This window comes from Canis aureus, chromosome 6 (assembly GCF_053574225.1).
Source record: "Canis aureus isolate CA01 chromosome 6, VMU_Caureus_v.1.0, whole genome shotgun sequence".
In the NCBI taxonomy this organism is placed as follows: Eukaryota; Metazoa; Chordata; class Mammalia; order Carnivora; family Canidae; genus Canis; species Canis aureus.
In genome coordinates, this window is record NC_135616.1 from 52,667,320 (window position 1) to 52,682,179 (window position 14,860).

The 14,860-nt window shown below is 38.6% G+C and overlaps 1 long non-coding RNA gene across 4 annotated transcripts in view; it reads right to left on the reverse strand.

Annotated features, from left to right (window-relative positions):
* Positions 1–14,860, reverse strand: part of LOC144316119 (uncharacterized) — a 54,038-nt gene that overhangs the window by 16,092 nt on the left and 23,086 nt on the right. Inside the window, exon 2 of one of the 4 annotated variants that reach the window (XR_013381944.1) lies at positions 4,010–4,047. The exons of the other annotated variants lie outside the window; for them this stretch is intronic. This is a non-coding gene — a long non-coding RNA (uncharacterized LOC144316119). The remainder of the gene's footprint in view (positions 1–4,009; positions 4,048–14,860) is intronic. 4 annotated transcript variants of the gene reach the window in all.

Consider the following 14,860-nt stretch of genomic DNA (forward strand, 5'->3'; position numbering starts at 1 on the left):
GCATCTTAATGTCTAGTCTATGTAATTTTTACCAACATTTTTTTTTAAAGCAGAGAATCAACACCAGTTGCTCTCTTTTTTCCCCTGCAGAGACCTCTTTCATCTAGATTTTCATCTAGCTGTCATGACCTGGGGCTTCTTTTATATCTCTCCATATTGGATACACCATTTGCTGGATCCTATGGCTTCCTGGGTTTTTTTTTTTTTTTTTTTTTGGTTTATTCCTGCAAGTGACAGCCTATAAAAAGATAAATGGAGGTACAATTTTGTAGTCTTCTCCTGTCTTAAATATATTTATTCTGTCCTTATGTTGATTGATAGCTTGGTTATAAAATTCTATGGTGAAGGCAGCCCGGGTGGCTCAGCGATTCAGCCCAGCCTTCGGCCCAGGGCGTATCCTGGAGACCTGGGATAGAGTCCCACATGGGGCTCCCTGCATGGAGCCTGCTTCTCCCTCTGCCTGTGGCTCTGCCTCTCTCTCTCTCTCTCTCTCTTTCTCTCCTATGTGTGTCTCTCATGAATGAATAAACAAAATCTTTTAAAAAATTCTGTGTTGAATTATTCACAATAGCCAAGATTTGGAGACAACTAAGTATTTATCAACGGATGAATGGATAAAGAAAATGTGGTATATGCAAAAAGCAGAATATTATTCAACAATGAGAAAGAAGGAAATCCTGCCTTTTGTGACAACTTCGGTGAGTCTGAGGGCATTTTCCAAAATGAATTAAGTTAGACAGAGAAAGACAAATACTTCATATCCTTCCTTACATGTGTAACCTAAAAAAAGCTGACCTCAGGGTACCTGATGGTTCGGTTGGTTGAGCGTCTGTCTCTTGGTTTTGGCTCAGGTCACAAACTCATGGGTCATGAGATTGAGCCCCGAATTGGGGCTTTGCTCAGTGAGGAGTCTGCTTGAAGTTTCCTTTGCTTTGTCCCTCCACCTGCTTGCTCTCTATCTCTCAAAAATAAATTTTAAAAATCTTAAAAAAAAAAAAAAAAAGCTGAACTCATAGAAATAGACCAAATAGTGGTTGCCCGGGCTGAGGGGTGGGAGAAATAGGGAGATGTTTATCAAAAGGCACAAACTCCCAGCTATAAGATAAGTAAGTTCTGGGGGTCTAAAGTATAACAAGGTGACTATAATTAACAATAATGTATTATATACTTGAAAGTTTTTAAGAGAGACCTTAAAAATGTAATCAACACACACACACACACACACACACACACACAAAGGTAGTGATGTGAGGGGATGGAGGTGTTAACTAACCTTACTGTAGTAATCATTTTGCAATATAACTTTATCAAATCATGAAAAAACAAATAAAATAAATAAAATTCAAAGCTAAAACAAATTGATCCTTGAACTTGAAGATGCTGTTTTGTAGCACATGGTTTTACTGACAAGAAGTCTGCATTTGTCTCTGGAGGCTTTTCCACCCAGCTTTATTGAGATATAATTGACATACAACATTGTTAAATTGAGGGTGCACACAGCATCAATTTGAGACAGATAGACATTGCAAAATGAATGCCACCACAGCATTAGCTAACAAAGCCTCCAAGGCACAAATTCCCTGGATGCTTTAATGATCTACTCTTTTCATTTTTTTCATGTTTTCAGTAATTTTCCTAAATGTGCTTCTTTTCTCATTTACATTACTTGGCATTTGGTGGAAACTTCCATTTCGGATTTGCCTTTCGGTTTGGAAAATTATTCTTGTTTTGTTTTTCTTTTTTTTTAAATTTTTTTTTAATTTTTATTTATTTATGATAGTCACACACACACACACACAGAGAGAGGCAGAGACATAGGCAGAGGGAGAAGCAGGCTCCATGCACCGGCAGCCCGACGTGGGATTCGATCCCAGATCTCCAGGATCGCGCCCTGGGCCAAAGGCAGGCGCCAAACCGCTGCGCCACCCAGGGATCCCTTGTTTTGTTTTTCTGATTATTTCTCTTCTCTCTCTACTCTCTCATCTCAAAACTCTTAATAGTTAGATGTTCAGTCTTCTGGATTCATCTCTTAAGTCTCTTATCTTTTCTTGTGTTTTCCATTTTTCTTCCTTTTTACTCCAGGAGTAATGGAAGTTCCAGGAAGCAAACTAGACAGTATCTTTCTATCCTTCTATTGGAGTTTTATTCTGGAAATTTGATTTCTAACTCAACTTGATACTCTCTTACATCATATGTCAATGAAACTAGAGGCCCTGTTATGATCCTGGACTCCTTTCCAAACTGCTCCTGCTGTGCATTTTCTACTTGGCTCCCTCTGGCTCTCTTGGTTTCCTCTTCAATTTACAGTCCTGCTTTTCACCTTTGCTTTTGGCACAGGAAGTTCCTGAACAATATTTTGTAAGCCGCTATTAGACATCTCTTTAGACCTCATAGGGCCTTGGCACCATGGAGACTCCCATAAGCACTGCTACTATCAGGCCCATTACTGTTGGCTGATCACAGCATGAAAGAATCCCCTATATTATCACTCTACTGATTTTTGTGTTAAAGGGATTTCTTTTATAAGTGAAGAACCCTCTTGTAATCAAATCACCTCTCCTAAGTTTTCTTTTGCCACAGATACAAAATTTCTCCAATCAGGTTTGGTGAAATGATTGGGTATTTCTCTTACTTGAAGTACAAATAGTATGAAAAAGTAACTGAAAATTTCATGGCCACTTTCTTACTGACTCCAATTAACAATGTGTGGCCTACAGAGTAGGCAGTTAGTTGTCCACAATGCATTGAACTCTGTCAGACAGAGCAGGATCCTGTCTCTGAGCACAGGGTTGGGTGGCTTATTTTTATTCCAGGCTAGATCAAAGCTATTATAATGAAATTGATGATACTAGCTGCACTGAGAGAAAAGGGCTGCATTTTGTGTTAGAGATATATATTGTAGATGTGAAAATAGATTCAGGGAAGTCTAGCAAATATATAATTGTGTGTTCCTGCCTCTCTACCTCTCCATATACTCTATACTGCCCGATTTGACCTCCCTTTTTTTGCCACTTCAAAGCATTAGCATTAGAGCATAGTGGTTAAGGGCCTGAGCCCCAAAGTCAGGCAACTATGGAATTGAATCCCTGCTCTGTCACTTAGTGACTTTGATTCACTTAGTGACTTGCTCTGTTGCTGTGACCTTAGAAAGGTGACCATAATCTACTAGATCTACTCTCCACCCTTCTCACCCCCCTTATTTTCTTCCCTACTAGTCTGATATTTGTGGATTTATCCACAGGACCCCTTGATATGGGGCTGGTTTTGGCTACACTTAAGTATGGGAAGAGAATGAGGCTGGGATATCTATTCCCCACTTCCTTGGGTTTCCCTTAGGCCAGCTGCATGCTTCTGCAAAAGGAGATCCTGTCAGGTGATCATCCCCATTAGCTCTCTTCCTGGCTTCTGGTAATCATTCCCTTCTGCTCCAGGTTTAAGGATGGCAATGGCCCTAACATTACCCACGTCAGGGTCCTGTGTTATCCTTTATGAATTCCTTATACCCTGCCTATACTTTGGCAGACAGCTCTTTTATTAAAACCTCCTCCAACTAGTCCATTTTTGAGTGCTCCGTCTGTTTCCTGCTGGGACCCACAAATATATCTGAGATTCAATTTATTTTTATGTAAAATCAGTATAGGAATATTATTTGCCCCATAGACTTGCTGTGAGGATTGAATGAGATATTAGACCTAAGGCATTATACATCATATACAGAAGGCAGTTGATAAATTTTAGCTATTACTATTGTAGCTATGTCATTCATTTAAAAATAAGATTAGAATTTACCTTCCGTTGATTACACTTCTATGTTCTGTTTTTCTAATATTTATGCATATTGTTTCTTACATTATCCTATGGTAAGAAATGTGTCTTTCTCACTTTTGTTTCTCTTGTTTCTCATGTTTTGTCCCTTTAGCTAACAAGTTTATTAAAAGATAACTAGTAGGTAATGCCAAAGGATTATTTGTTAAATAAACAGGCCGAATCAGAAAGAATGAATACCTACCATTTGCATCAACGTGGATGAAACTGGACTGTATTACGCTGAGAGAAATAAGTCAATGGGAAAAAGACAATCATTATATGGTTTCACTCGTATGTGGAATATAAGAAATAGTGAAAGGGACTATAAGGGAAAGGAGGGAAACTGAGTGGGGAAAAATTAGAAAGGAAGACAAACCATGAGAGGCTCCTAACTCTGGGAAACAAACAAAAGGTTGCAGAAGGGGAGGAGGGCGGGGGAGGTAGGGTAGGGTAGGGTGATGAGCACTAAGGAGGACACTTGATGGGATGAGCACTGGGTGTTATACTATATATATTGGCAAATTGAATTTAAATATAGTATTTTTTAAAAAGTAGGCCAAAAGAGATTATGGTTCTAAATTAGCGAGAGTTCCTATTGCTAATGCAATGGTCATGGACAAAAAATAAAAATAAAAATAAATAAAAATAAATAAAAATGAGTGCCTACTGAGGGCAGGTATTCTGAAGCCTGCACACAGATTTCAGTTCATAGCTTAGTGAGTGAGTTAATGTATTCTCCATACCTGGAGATAAGAACAACAACAACAACAAAATCTCTTCACAAATAGAAGAAATCCAAACCTGCTTAGAATGGTGAAGTTCTGGCAGGAGTTAGCAGGGTGAATTGGTTGACCTTCACTTTCCTAATCTTTAATTCTATGATTGATCTTGACAGAAAGAGAAAGCAACAGAGAAGCTGCCCAGGAGCAGGCTTAGTCACTAGTACCTAATACCATCAAGTTTTAGTCTTTGTTCATCTAAATGCAGAGCATTGCTTTGTACAAGCAAGAGTTGAAAAACATCTCGGGAACAGATGTAAGAAAGCTCTCTTTCCTTTTTAGCAAAAAATGTGGTTACTGTAGGCCACCACTGTCAGAACTAGAGGACACCATGCTGGCTAACGGAAACCAGATGCTCTGGTAAAGGAAGCCATGGATAAATAGGAATTATTTTCAGCTGAATGACCTTCAATTATCTCCCTTAATGTTGAGCCCTGGTTTTCTGCCATAATCTTCCTTTGGGTACCTAGAGAAGAGAACAACAAAGGGGCTCCATTATAGAGTGATTTATGGAGGACATGCACAAGGGTCATCTGTGGCATGTGAGAAAGGGAGGGAGAAAGACCCAGAGTGAGAGAAAGAGCATGTGCAAGAGATGGTGAATTAACTCAAGATCAAAAATAAAAACACAAGAAATATAGTTTTGTGGGTAGAGTCCTGGCTAAGAACCAGGAGTCCCTGGGTTCCAGTCCTTATTTTGGTACTGACTCATTGAAACATATGGGACCCATTCAAAATATATTTATTATGAATCCAATCTCTTAACCTCACTTTGCTAAGATTCCCCCACCACTGCAAAATGGGGTTAGTCTTTGTAGGTTTCTTAATTCCAGGGATGCTGTGAGACGGGATAGTAAGATGATCCACTTTCCTTCACATCAGCTCTAAAATCCTAGTGTTCTTTTCTTTATCTCCTGTGGTATCGTCGGCCTGTGGTTAAACATCTCAAAGATGCCAAGACTGAATGGGCATTCTCTTCTCTCCAACTGGAACTCATTCTTAACCAACTTCCCTTTACCAAACCACTTTTTTTTCATCTTACTAACCTTATTTTGATAACTATTACATGCCTTTTTAAAGAAAGGGAGGGGTGGTGTGGTAGCAGGAATTTTTTCACAGTAGGAAAACTGTTTATTGAAAATATAACCCTTTAGGGGAGATTTGTTTGTAAGACTCATTCCATCTCTTTCACTGGATTTTGCTAATATTTTTGTAACAGTTTCAACACCCACAGGAACATCTCCACCTGCATATCTATTGAACTCAAACTTCTCGTTGACAAAGTTAAATTCACCTTGTTTCTTTTTTCTTGGCTCTCTTCAGTTCTGTCTCCTTGTCTCTTTCCTTCCACTTAAAAGCAATTTCTCTTTTTTGGATCTATTTCTGTTAACAGATCCACAGTTTCTCTAGAAATCAGATATAGTAGAAACTCCTTCTTTCCCTTATTAAGTTTACTGATTCTGGTACAATAACCATCAAGAAATCAGATTTATTTTTAGGTCCTTGTTTGATGCCAAAGGCTGAGAGGAGCTCTGGGATGAATAACAAAGACCAGATCCCATCCGGTTTCACCTTCTCAACAAATATCTCTCTGTCAATATTCTCCTCTGACTCCTAGATAATAATTTCTTTAGGATTTCCTGAAAATACATAAACATGCTATTATTTCTTCCATCTTAGAAAATACCCCCTCAAACAGAAACAAAAGCAGAAACAAAGCCACTCCAAACAAAAATAACTGTATTAGTTTCCTAGGGCTGCCTAACAAATGCCCCAGACTGGATGGTTAAACAACAGAACTTTATTTTCTCATAATTCTGGAATCTAGAAGTCTAAGACCAGGAGTTAACAGGTTTGGTTTCCCCTGAGTTCTGTCTTCTTGGCTTGCAGATGGCTTTCTGCTCACTGTGCTCCTTCCATGTGTGCATATCCTTAGTGTCTCTGTGTCCCAATCTCTTCTGATAAGGACACTAGTTATGTTGGATTAGAACCCATTCTAGCAGCCTCATTTTAGATTAATTACCTCTTTAGGGGCCCTATCTCCAAGTACAGTCATTTTCTGAGATATTGGGGATTAGGTCTTCAATATACAAATTTTGGGTAAAACAAAATTCAGGCTATAACCCAAACTAACAACAAGAAGAAACACTAAGACCCTCTTTTTACCCCACTTCTCTCTCTTACTACCATCTCATTTCCCATTTCCCTTTACAGAAAAGCTTCTTGAAAGAGTTATATATGCTTGCTATGTCCAGCTTTCTCCTCTCATTTTTTCTTAACCCCACTCCATTCAGCTTTTTGCTTTCACCAGCCCACCAAATCCACTCTAGTCAGGGTCCCTAACAACCTTGGTAAAAATCCAATGATTACTCTCAGTGCTCATTTTGCCTGAAAAAGCAGCAGCCTCTGACACAATTGGTTGACTTCTTCCTTGATACAAAGTCTACGCATTTGGCTTCCAGAAAACCACCTCCCTCTGTTTTCCTCTTGCCTTCCTGGTTATGCTGTGTCAATCTCTTTTTCTGGTTCTTCTTCCTCTTCCAGCCCTGTTAATGTTGTAACAACTCAGATTCTCCTCTGTATTGACATTCAGTCCCTTGGTGAACTTCGAGTTTCATAATTTTAAACACCATCAATATACCAGACTTCCAAATTTATATCCCTAGCCTCTTGTACTGAATTTCAAATGTCTATGTATCATTTCCATATGTATATAATACATAGAAAATTGAATTCCTAATCACCCTCCCCAAACCTGCCCCATCTATAATCTTTTCACCTCAATTTTTGGCAGTTCTTTCTGATTGCTCAGATCAACAATATTGAGAAATTCTTGACTCATCTCTCATTCCATATTTCACTTACCATGAAATCCTGTTGGCTCTACTATCAAAATGTATTTAGAATCAAATCACTTCTCACTACCTCTGTTACCACTAATATGTGCCAAGACATGATCTTTTCTTACTTGGATTACTGTAATTGCCCCCCAAATAGTCTCTCTGAGTCCACATTTGACTCCCTAAAGTCTATTCTTGGTAAAGCAGCCAGAGTGATGCTTTGAAAATTCAAATCTGATCTTGTCAATCCTAGAGCTAGAATTCTCTAACGGCTCCACACATCACTCATTGGAAAGGCCAGTCTTTGCAGTGGCCTGAAGTTCCTTCATGATCTGCCCTCTCTTCCATCTTTGATTTCATCTTTCAATATTTCTCTCTCATTTGCTATTCTAGTCACATTGGTCTCACTTTTTCTAGCAGACAGCAAAACTTTCCTGCCTCAAGGCCTCTGAGCTAGCAGTTTCATCTGGAGCATTCTTCTCCCAGATACTCACATGGATAACTCACTCTTCTCACACAAGCCTTTGCTCAAGTTACACTTTTTCAATCAGGCCTGCCCAATGACCTTTTTAAAATTGCTTTCAATTTCCTCAAGCTCATCTCCACCCTCATGATCTCTCTGACTCCATTCTATTTTGTAATCTACTTAAACTATTCATAGAATTTGTCACCTTCTAATGTACTATATAATTTGCTCAATTATTATGTTTAATGTTTTCATCTACTATAATGTCAATTCCAGAAGGGTAGAATTTTTTTTTTTATCTGTTCACAGACATATCCCAAGTCCTTAGACTAGGTCCTGGCAAATAGCAATTATGTGATAAACACATGCTAAATGAATAAATGAGTAATTAGAGGAAAAGTATCTTAGAGGAGGAGACCCTTTTAGCTGAGTTCATCCTATTACTATGTTCTGTGTGAATAACTTGGTGGATCAAGAAAGACCCTCAGGGTCTCTTTCAGACCTAGAAAGACCACCATGAAGACAGACCTTTCTAGGAAAGGTTAGAATCACCTCAGTAACAAAGCCACATTTGTCTGAAGTCTCTTATCTGAGTAACTTTCACTGGAAGGGACCCCAGTCCTGAAGTCTGCCTCACATTCACTGATACTTTACTTTACTCACATCTTCCTCTCTCTGTCAGGAGACTCTGTATGTGACTTAACTGTGAAAGACTTTGGTCATTTTGGTCTTGCCTGATGCTATAGTCCTAAAAGTGTATTTCCCCACCTCAGTTCTAATTCATAATTGGCTTCCCATCCAAGTCTATGTTGACTCATTTTGCCCCACTGATAAAAACAGGCAGTGGTATTTGCCACATTTAATAGTATTACATTCTAGCAGTCATCTCCTTCTTGAAGATATTTGTTTAGTTCTATACTAATTCATAAAAACCAAATTTACCTCCCAACCCCAGGCTTCTTTACTCTTTGCATTGTTTTTAAACTTCTGAAAATATAGCTCTGATCTCATGAGATCTTGAATAGCTTTCAAAAGCTTTGAATAAATTCCAAATCCCTTCACTTCGTATTCAAGGCTATCTATAATCTATCCACAGTCCAGCTGATCAATCTCATTTCTCACCATGTCCCTGTGTATACTTTAAACTTAAGGCAAAACGGACCTCTTAATGCTCATTAAACAAATCTAGTAGATCTCTTGCTTCCGTGACTTTCTCATGCTGTTAATTTTGATTGGAGTGTTCTTTATTCCTTTTCTACTCTTGAATTCCTTCTATCTCAGGCTGAGTTTAAATACCATCCCCTTCATAAAATTATAAAATTACTCAGAAGCATCCTTCAATTAAGAGATATATTCTTTCACTAAACTCCCAAAATACTTTATCTGAATCCCTCCTCCAGCAATGAGCACTTCTGCTGTTATATTTATACATGTTGTCATTCTTTTTTTCTCTCTACCTGTCTTCCTACCAACACTGCCACTAAACTGTGAGTTCTCCCTCACCAGGCTGGATTTTGTCTTGGTGTCCTCCACATTTTTAAGCTCCATGCCTGGCACCTTAGAGGTGCACACTTATTAATCTGTTGAATAGATGTTGAATAGAAAGTTTCCAATTTTCTCTCTTGGGTTGTATACCTCCATATTGACTCTTTGTATCTCTTCACTCTTAGAACACCCTACTCTTCTGCCATCTACTTTATGTCCTTCTATGGTATGTTTTGGCTTTGATTTCACATTAGATCTCATGCTTTAAGCTATTCAATAAAGAATGTATGTAAATTAGGGAAGATTTCAAATTATTATTTTTTGTGTGAGATACACTCACCATATCAGTTCCTGTATCTTTTTTGCAGAAATACATATTCTGTTTAGAGCCCTTATCTTTGCATTGTGTGTTATACAGTTTCAAATTACGTCCATATTTATTTTCTCATGCAACTGTGAAGGAAATAGAAATTCTTAAAGAATAGAATGTGTTTTGACTTTTTTGGAGATCAGAAATACTAAAAACCAAACATCATGAATGATCCAGGATGGTCCTATTTTCAAATATCCTCTTCTGGTTAAGAACATGTGTCCAAGTTTAGGCTTCAGATATTATGGTTGGTATGTTAAACATTTCCTATGCTTTGATCCTTTCTTGTTCTTAGGTACTTGGGATCCTGAGTGAGAGGAGGAGAGATTTTATATCACAAGAAAGAGTGAAACAAAATAGTAATTGGCTTTACTGGCATACATTCATTTTGGTAGCATCATCTTTCCATTCAAAAAAAGGTAACTGAGAATTGACTGACTAGCATTTATTGAGCACCTCCCCTGTATTGGACATGAGCTAGATTAGAAAGACCTTGAGGGGAGGAAGAGGAACTGATTCATCTTTAGTATCACTTTCTGCAGTCCAACGTGGCCAAGTTTAATTCACTCATTAAGAAATGTATGAACCCTTTGCTATGTACCGGGCAGCATGCTAGACACTGAGTAAATGATGATGAATATGTCTGGTATCCAATTTCAAGGGACTTAAAATAAAGAAGGGAAAACAGACAAAAAAGAAAAATTATTCCAATATAGTTTGACAGGTTCCAGGCCAGACATTTCTTCAAGATGTAATGGAAGCACCTAGAATGGTTTCACTGTCCTTGGGAAGCTTTTCCTAGGTTTTAAAAAGGGTTAGTGGGAACTCAATTTGTGTTTGTTCAACAAAGGAATTACTATGCAAATGGAACCACAGTACAAGGCCAAATGTAGTAAAATGGCCAGTGAATGGGAGAGGCAGGGAGTGCTGAAGGAGTTTGCAGGGAAATTAATTTGGGATGGGTGGCTTATGGGGGCTGGGACTGAATGCCCAAGCCCAGTTCAACTGATGATCCCTCACATTTTATTGAGATTAAATTCTTGTTCTGACGTCCTGTAAGTACAGAGTCATAGGTCAGCTTATGCTGAAGAACATTCTGGTACCCACTTTAGAGTTAAAGCTGGGGTAGCCGCTTGGATTAATTTTGGGCTATGTGACATTTTGACCCTCTGAACAGAGATTATATTGACATCCTGTGCAGCTATGAACTTTCCCTTGCTACTCTTTGTGGGACTTTAGGAAATAAATCCTAAATGAGTGTGACAAGAAAGTATGTAAAATGATCTGCCTATGTTTATTAAAAGGTAGTGAAGTCTCTCTAACCAAAAGATGAGTTCTTTACATCTGGGAAAGAGAGAGTTGGATGCTATTCTGTGTCATCTATCATAAGCTTCTAGTTGCGGTCCAACAGTTGAATATTTATTACAAGCAATGATGGAAGAGGCAAGAGGAGCCCAGTTTGATTTTCCAGATCTAAGGCTGTGTTTTAAGCCGCCACTTAAAAAAATGCTTTGACTTAAACACTGAGCCAACTTGATTTGGAACTGTCACCACCAAGAGAGAAAATGTCTGGAATACTTGCAGTGTCATTTCTGGGTAGTCTGTCTTTTATGACTTGTCGTGCATTACTAAAGAGAGACAAGTGAATCCTGTGTAGGACTGGGGACTACATGAAACCATTAGTGCTGTCATAGCAGGCAGAAATAAGACCACCAGGCAGAACAGAAGACCACCCAACACAAAACATGAGCTCTCATTAGCAACATCATCCAGATTATGTGCTCTTGACATTTGCATTTCAGAATGTTGAGCCACCAAACACGCTGTAGGATAATTATTGCTTTGTGATGATATTTAGCAACTCTCACAATGTGGACCACCAATTCTGGTTTGGGTTTCTTCTTTTTATTAGCACCATCTGAGAATGTCTGTGGTAGAGACATTGGTGAATTTTGTCTGTCCTGTGGCCAAAGGAATGAAAGGAAGAGCAACTTAGTTTGTTAATATGGAAGAGTTCAGCAACAAAAAGCCCATGACACATGTCTGAAAGAGGTTTCATTGAGGGCTTTTTAACTTTTTTTTTTTTTTCAAACAAAGCATACCAGAATGTTTACTACTGCTTCTTAAAGTACACTCTATGTGCAAATAGCTTTGTGCTAATTTCAGAGCTTCGGTGGGATCTTTTATCCAACCAAGTTTTCTGGTCACTATTTTTATTTCAGTCAGACCCAGCTGTTTCTTGGTTTCAAAAAATAAACTAAAACAAACAAACAAACAAAAAAAATGCTTTTTTTTTCCCTAGAGGAAGTCAATATGGTTGTTCAAGATAAATTATTTCTTTTATTTATTTTTTTTTTTGTAAAGGAAAAATCAGTCTTATTTCTCTTCTTTTCTCCCTTTCTGCTTAGATTCTTCTTTGCCTTTATTTAATTTTATTGCGCCACTTATACTGAGTGTCTTGGTCAGATTTTAAAATCTGAATTTGCGAATCCCGATTCCTGTTTTATTTTCTGATTAACAATTTTGTTGTTTAGGATTTTAAATTCCTGATACATTCTTCTCTTATATTCTCATTTACTAAGTATATTCTGTGGGAGGTTATTTACAGACTTCCCTAGATATTTATAATCCTTTACTCAACTACATATCTTTCTTATCTTTATGATTTGAAGCCTTTTAAATTCAACCTCTTTTCCAAGAAAGTTTCCATTGTTTGTGAGCATTTTGGATCAAAGAGAATGGATAACTCACCCTTGAATCAATTATTCAGCATCTTAATTTTCCTATAGGTACTTATTTAGATTGAAGATCTTGCTGTGAAATTGATTTGACATGTTATTGTCATTATTCATAAAATCGACCTTTGGTAGAAGTAATGAAGAAGCACCTCAACACTACCATAGAGAGGTTAAATTTTATATCTAATGCATAAATCTCTTGTTTCAAACCCTTTGACAAAATTGAGTTATCTTCCACTGAAGCCAATCTCCAGAGCAGTGTTAGCAGTAGAAGTGGGACTTTTTACCACTTCAGTTAATTGCTTGAATAAGCAACACTGCTAACTGGCAAGGTTCTGATTCAATTAGCATTTATTCAGAGGAGATACAGCTTCCAAATCTTTCCAACTCAACAAGAGCAGAGTATATAGGCATCCTACACAACGCGCAGCTCTAAATATCTGATGAACAAACGGGAGGACTTTAACATAACTAGACAAAGCTGTAGGGGAAAAAATGCAAAATTGTAAAAAGGCTAGATATTGAAGAAAATAGTCATGAAGGTCATGGATTAGAGAGTTTAGATTTCTGTTTCACCTCTGCATAGGCATAATTTGTTTTTGAATTCACTGTATATGCCATGATTTCCAGTAACTCATCCCAAATTGAATTCCATCCTGGAATGTTGAGGTTTCCAAATACTAAATTATTTACCAGTTATGGGCTGATGATCCAGATTTCTCAGCAATTTACCCAAGTCTTTTCTGATCATCATTTCCTTCATATTCTTATAAGAAATTCTGAGTTTCTCATGTTGGTAGATAAACTCTTTGGATTTACTTATGTGAGTTTGTCTTCCTTGTCACCCAGGAGATTTCTCTACTTTCCCATGCCCTGCATCATTCTTTAACCCCTGGGAGCTGATCTGTCCATTTCCTGTGGGGTAGACACTTGGCCCAAATGTCCGTAATTATGAAGATTCCCCCTAGGTTTAGGAAGGTGGGAGGAGGTAGTTCTTGGTGCCCGGTATACACAGTTTGTGTCTCAGGAGAAGAATTACAGACAACAATTAACTGAGCATTTGTCAAAAATACTGGCACGTGCACATGTCTTTGAGCTCCCCAAAGATTTGCCTTCTGCTTTGCTAACCTCAGGATACTGGCCAGCCACATGGAATAACTGCCAAGCACATCCAGCTCATGTAGCCAGAGGCTGCTCCACTTGACTATCTGGAAATCATTCTTTCACTCACTTGGGAGGTTCTGGGGCCTCTTTATTTCCTCAGAAACAAGGCCCACCCAAATGATTTCAAGAGCACATTGCAGCACAGTCTCCACAGGCAGACAAACTGTGAAAGTCAGAAATCTGTAGCTCCATTCCTTCCCCATTCAGTGCAGTACATTCTTTTCCCAACCACATAGGTTTATAGCCTCCCAAGGCCTTTCTCGTGAGAGGCAATAGAACTCAGTGTCAGGTTTAGTTAAGATGAATGATTAGGAAAATCTGTAGCTACTGGGGAGGAGGTTCCCAGTTGAGTAGCAGCAGTGACCACAGGAGGTGAGGGTTGGCCTTTGTTCCATCTGTTGTCAAGAATAACAGAAAGAAGTGAGGGGTTCTGGTTTGCCTCTCAAAGTTCCCAGCTCCATTTCTCAGCACTGCCAATGGTGCACTGGGTAGAGGATGAGGGTTCCTTTCCCTTTCCCTTCCTCAGTGGGCTGGCCACATGGAGAAGGAAAATCAGAGGGAAATCGCCTGAATGGTAAGGTCCTTTGCAGATCAATGCCTGAGCAGATCCCCTTCACCTGCATCCTGATTCAAGATATCTATAAACCAAAGACACCAGTGTGCCCTCATTTATGGAATATAGTTCATGGTCTTTAGCACAGTGCCATGTATCTGAACTTAAGCCTTGTCAAGTTATCCCAGTTTCCCAAGTCATTATGCCCTTTTGAGTCCTATCTCTGTGCATAGAACACTCTCTCGACTTAGAATGCCTTTGTCCACAGGTCTGCTTCAGAATTGCTACTTCAAAATGGAGTTTGACTATCACCCTCAATGGCAAGCCCTCTCCAGCCCTCCTTTCACCACTAGCAGAGTTGTGCTTGCCATCTTCGCATCATGGTATTGTGTGTGTACTTCTTTTATAACATGACATATTTGTTGTTGTTATTGTTGCTTGCATTGTTCACTTGCATATCTTCTTCCTCAGGAGACTGTGATTTCCTTTGGAGCAGGAGTTTTGTGTTGTTCTCACATCCATCCCAGGGGTTCTAAATGTCTGCCCTCATGGGCTCATTACACTGCTGCAGAATGAATGGAGGGAAATTTAAAAGATAAACAAACAAACCATATATGTATACATATACAGTTTGGGAAATTCCATTTTCTAAATTCAT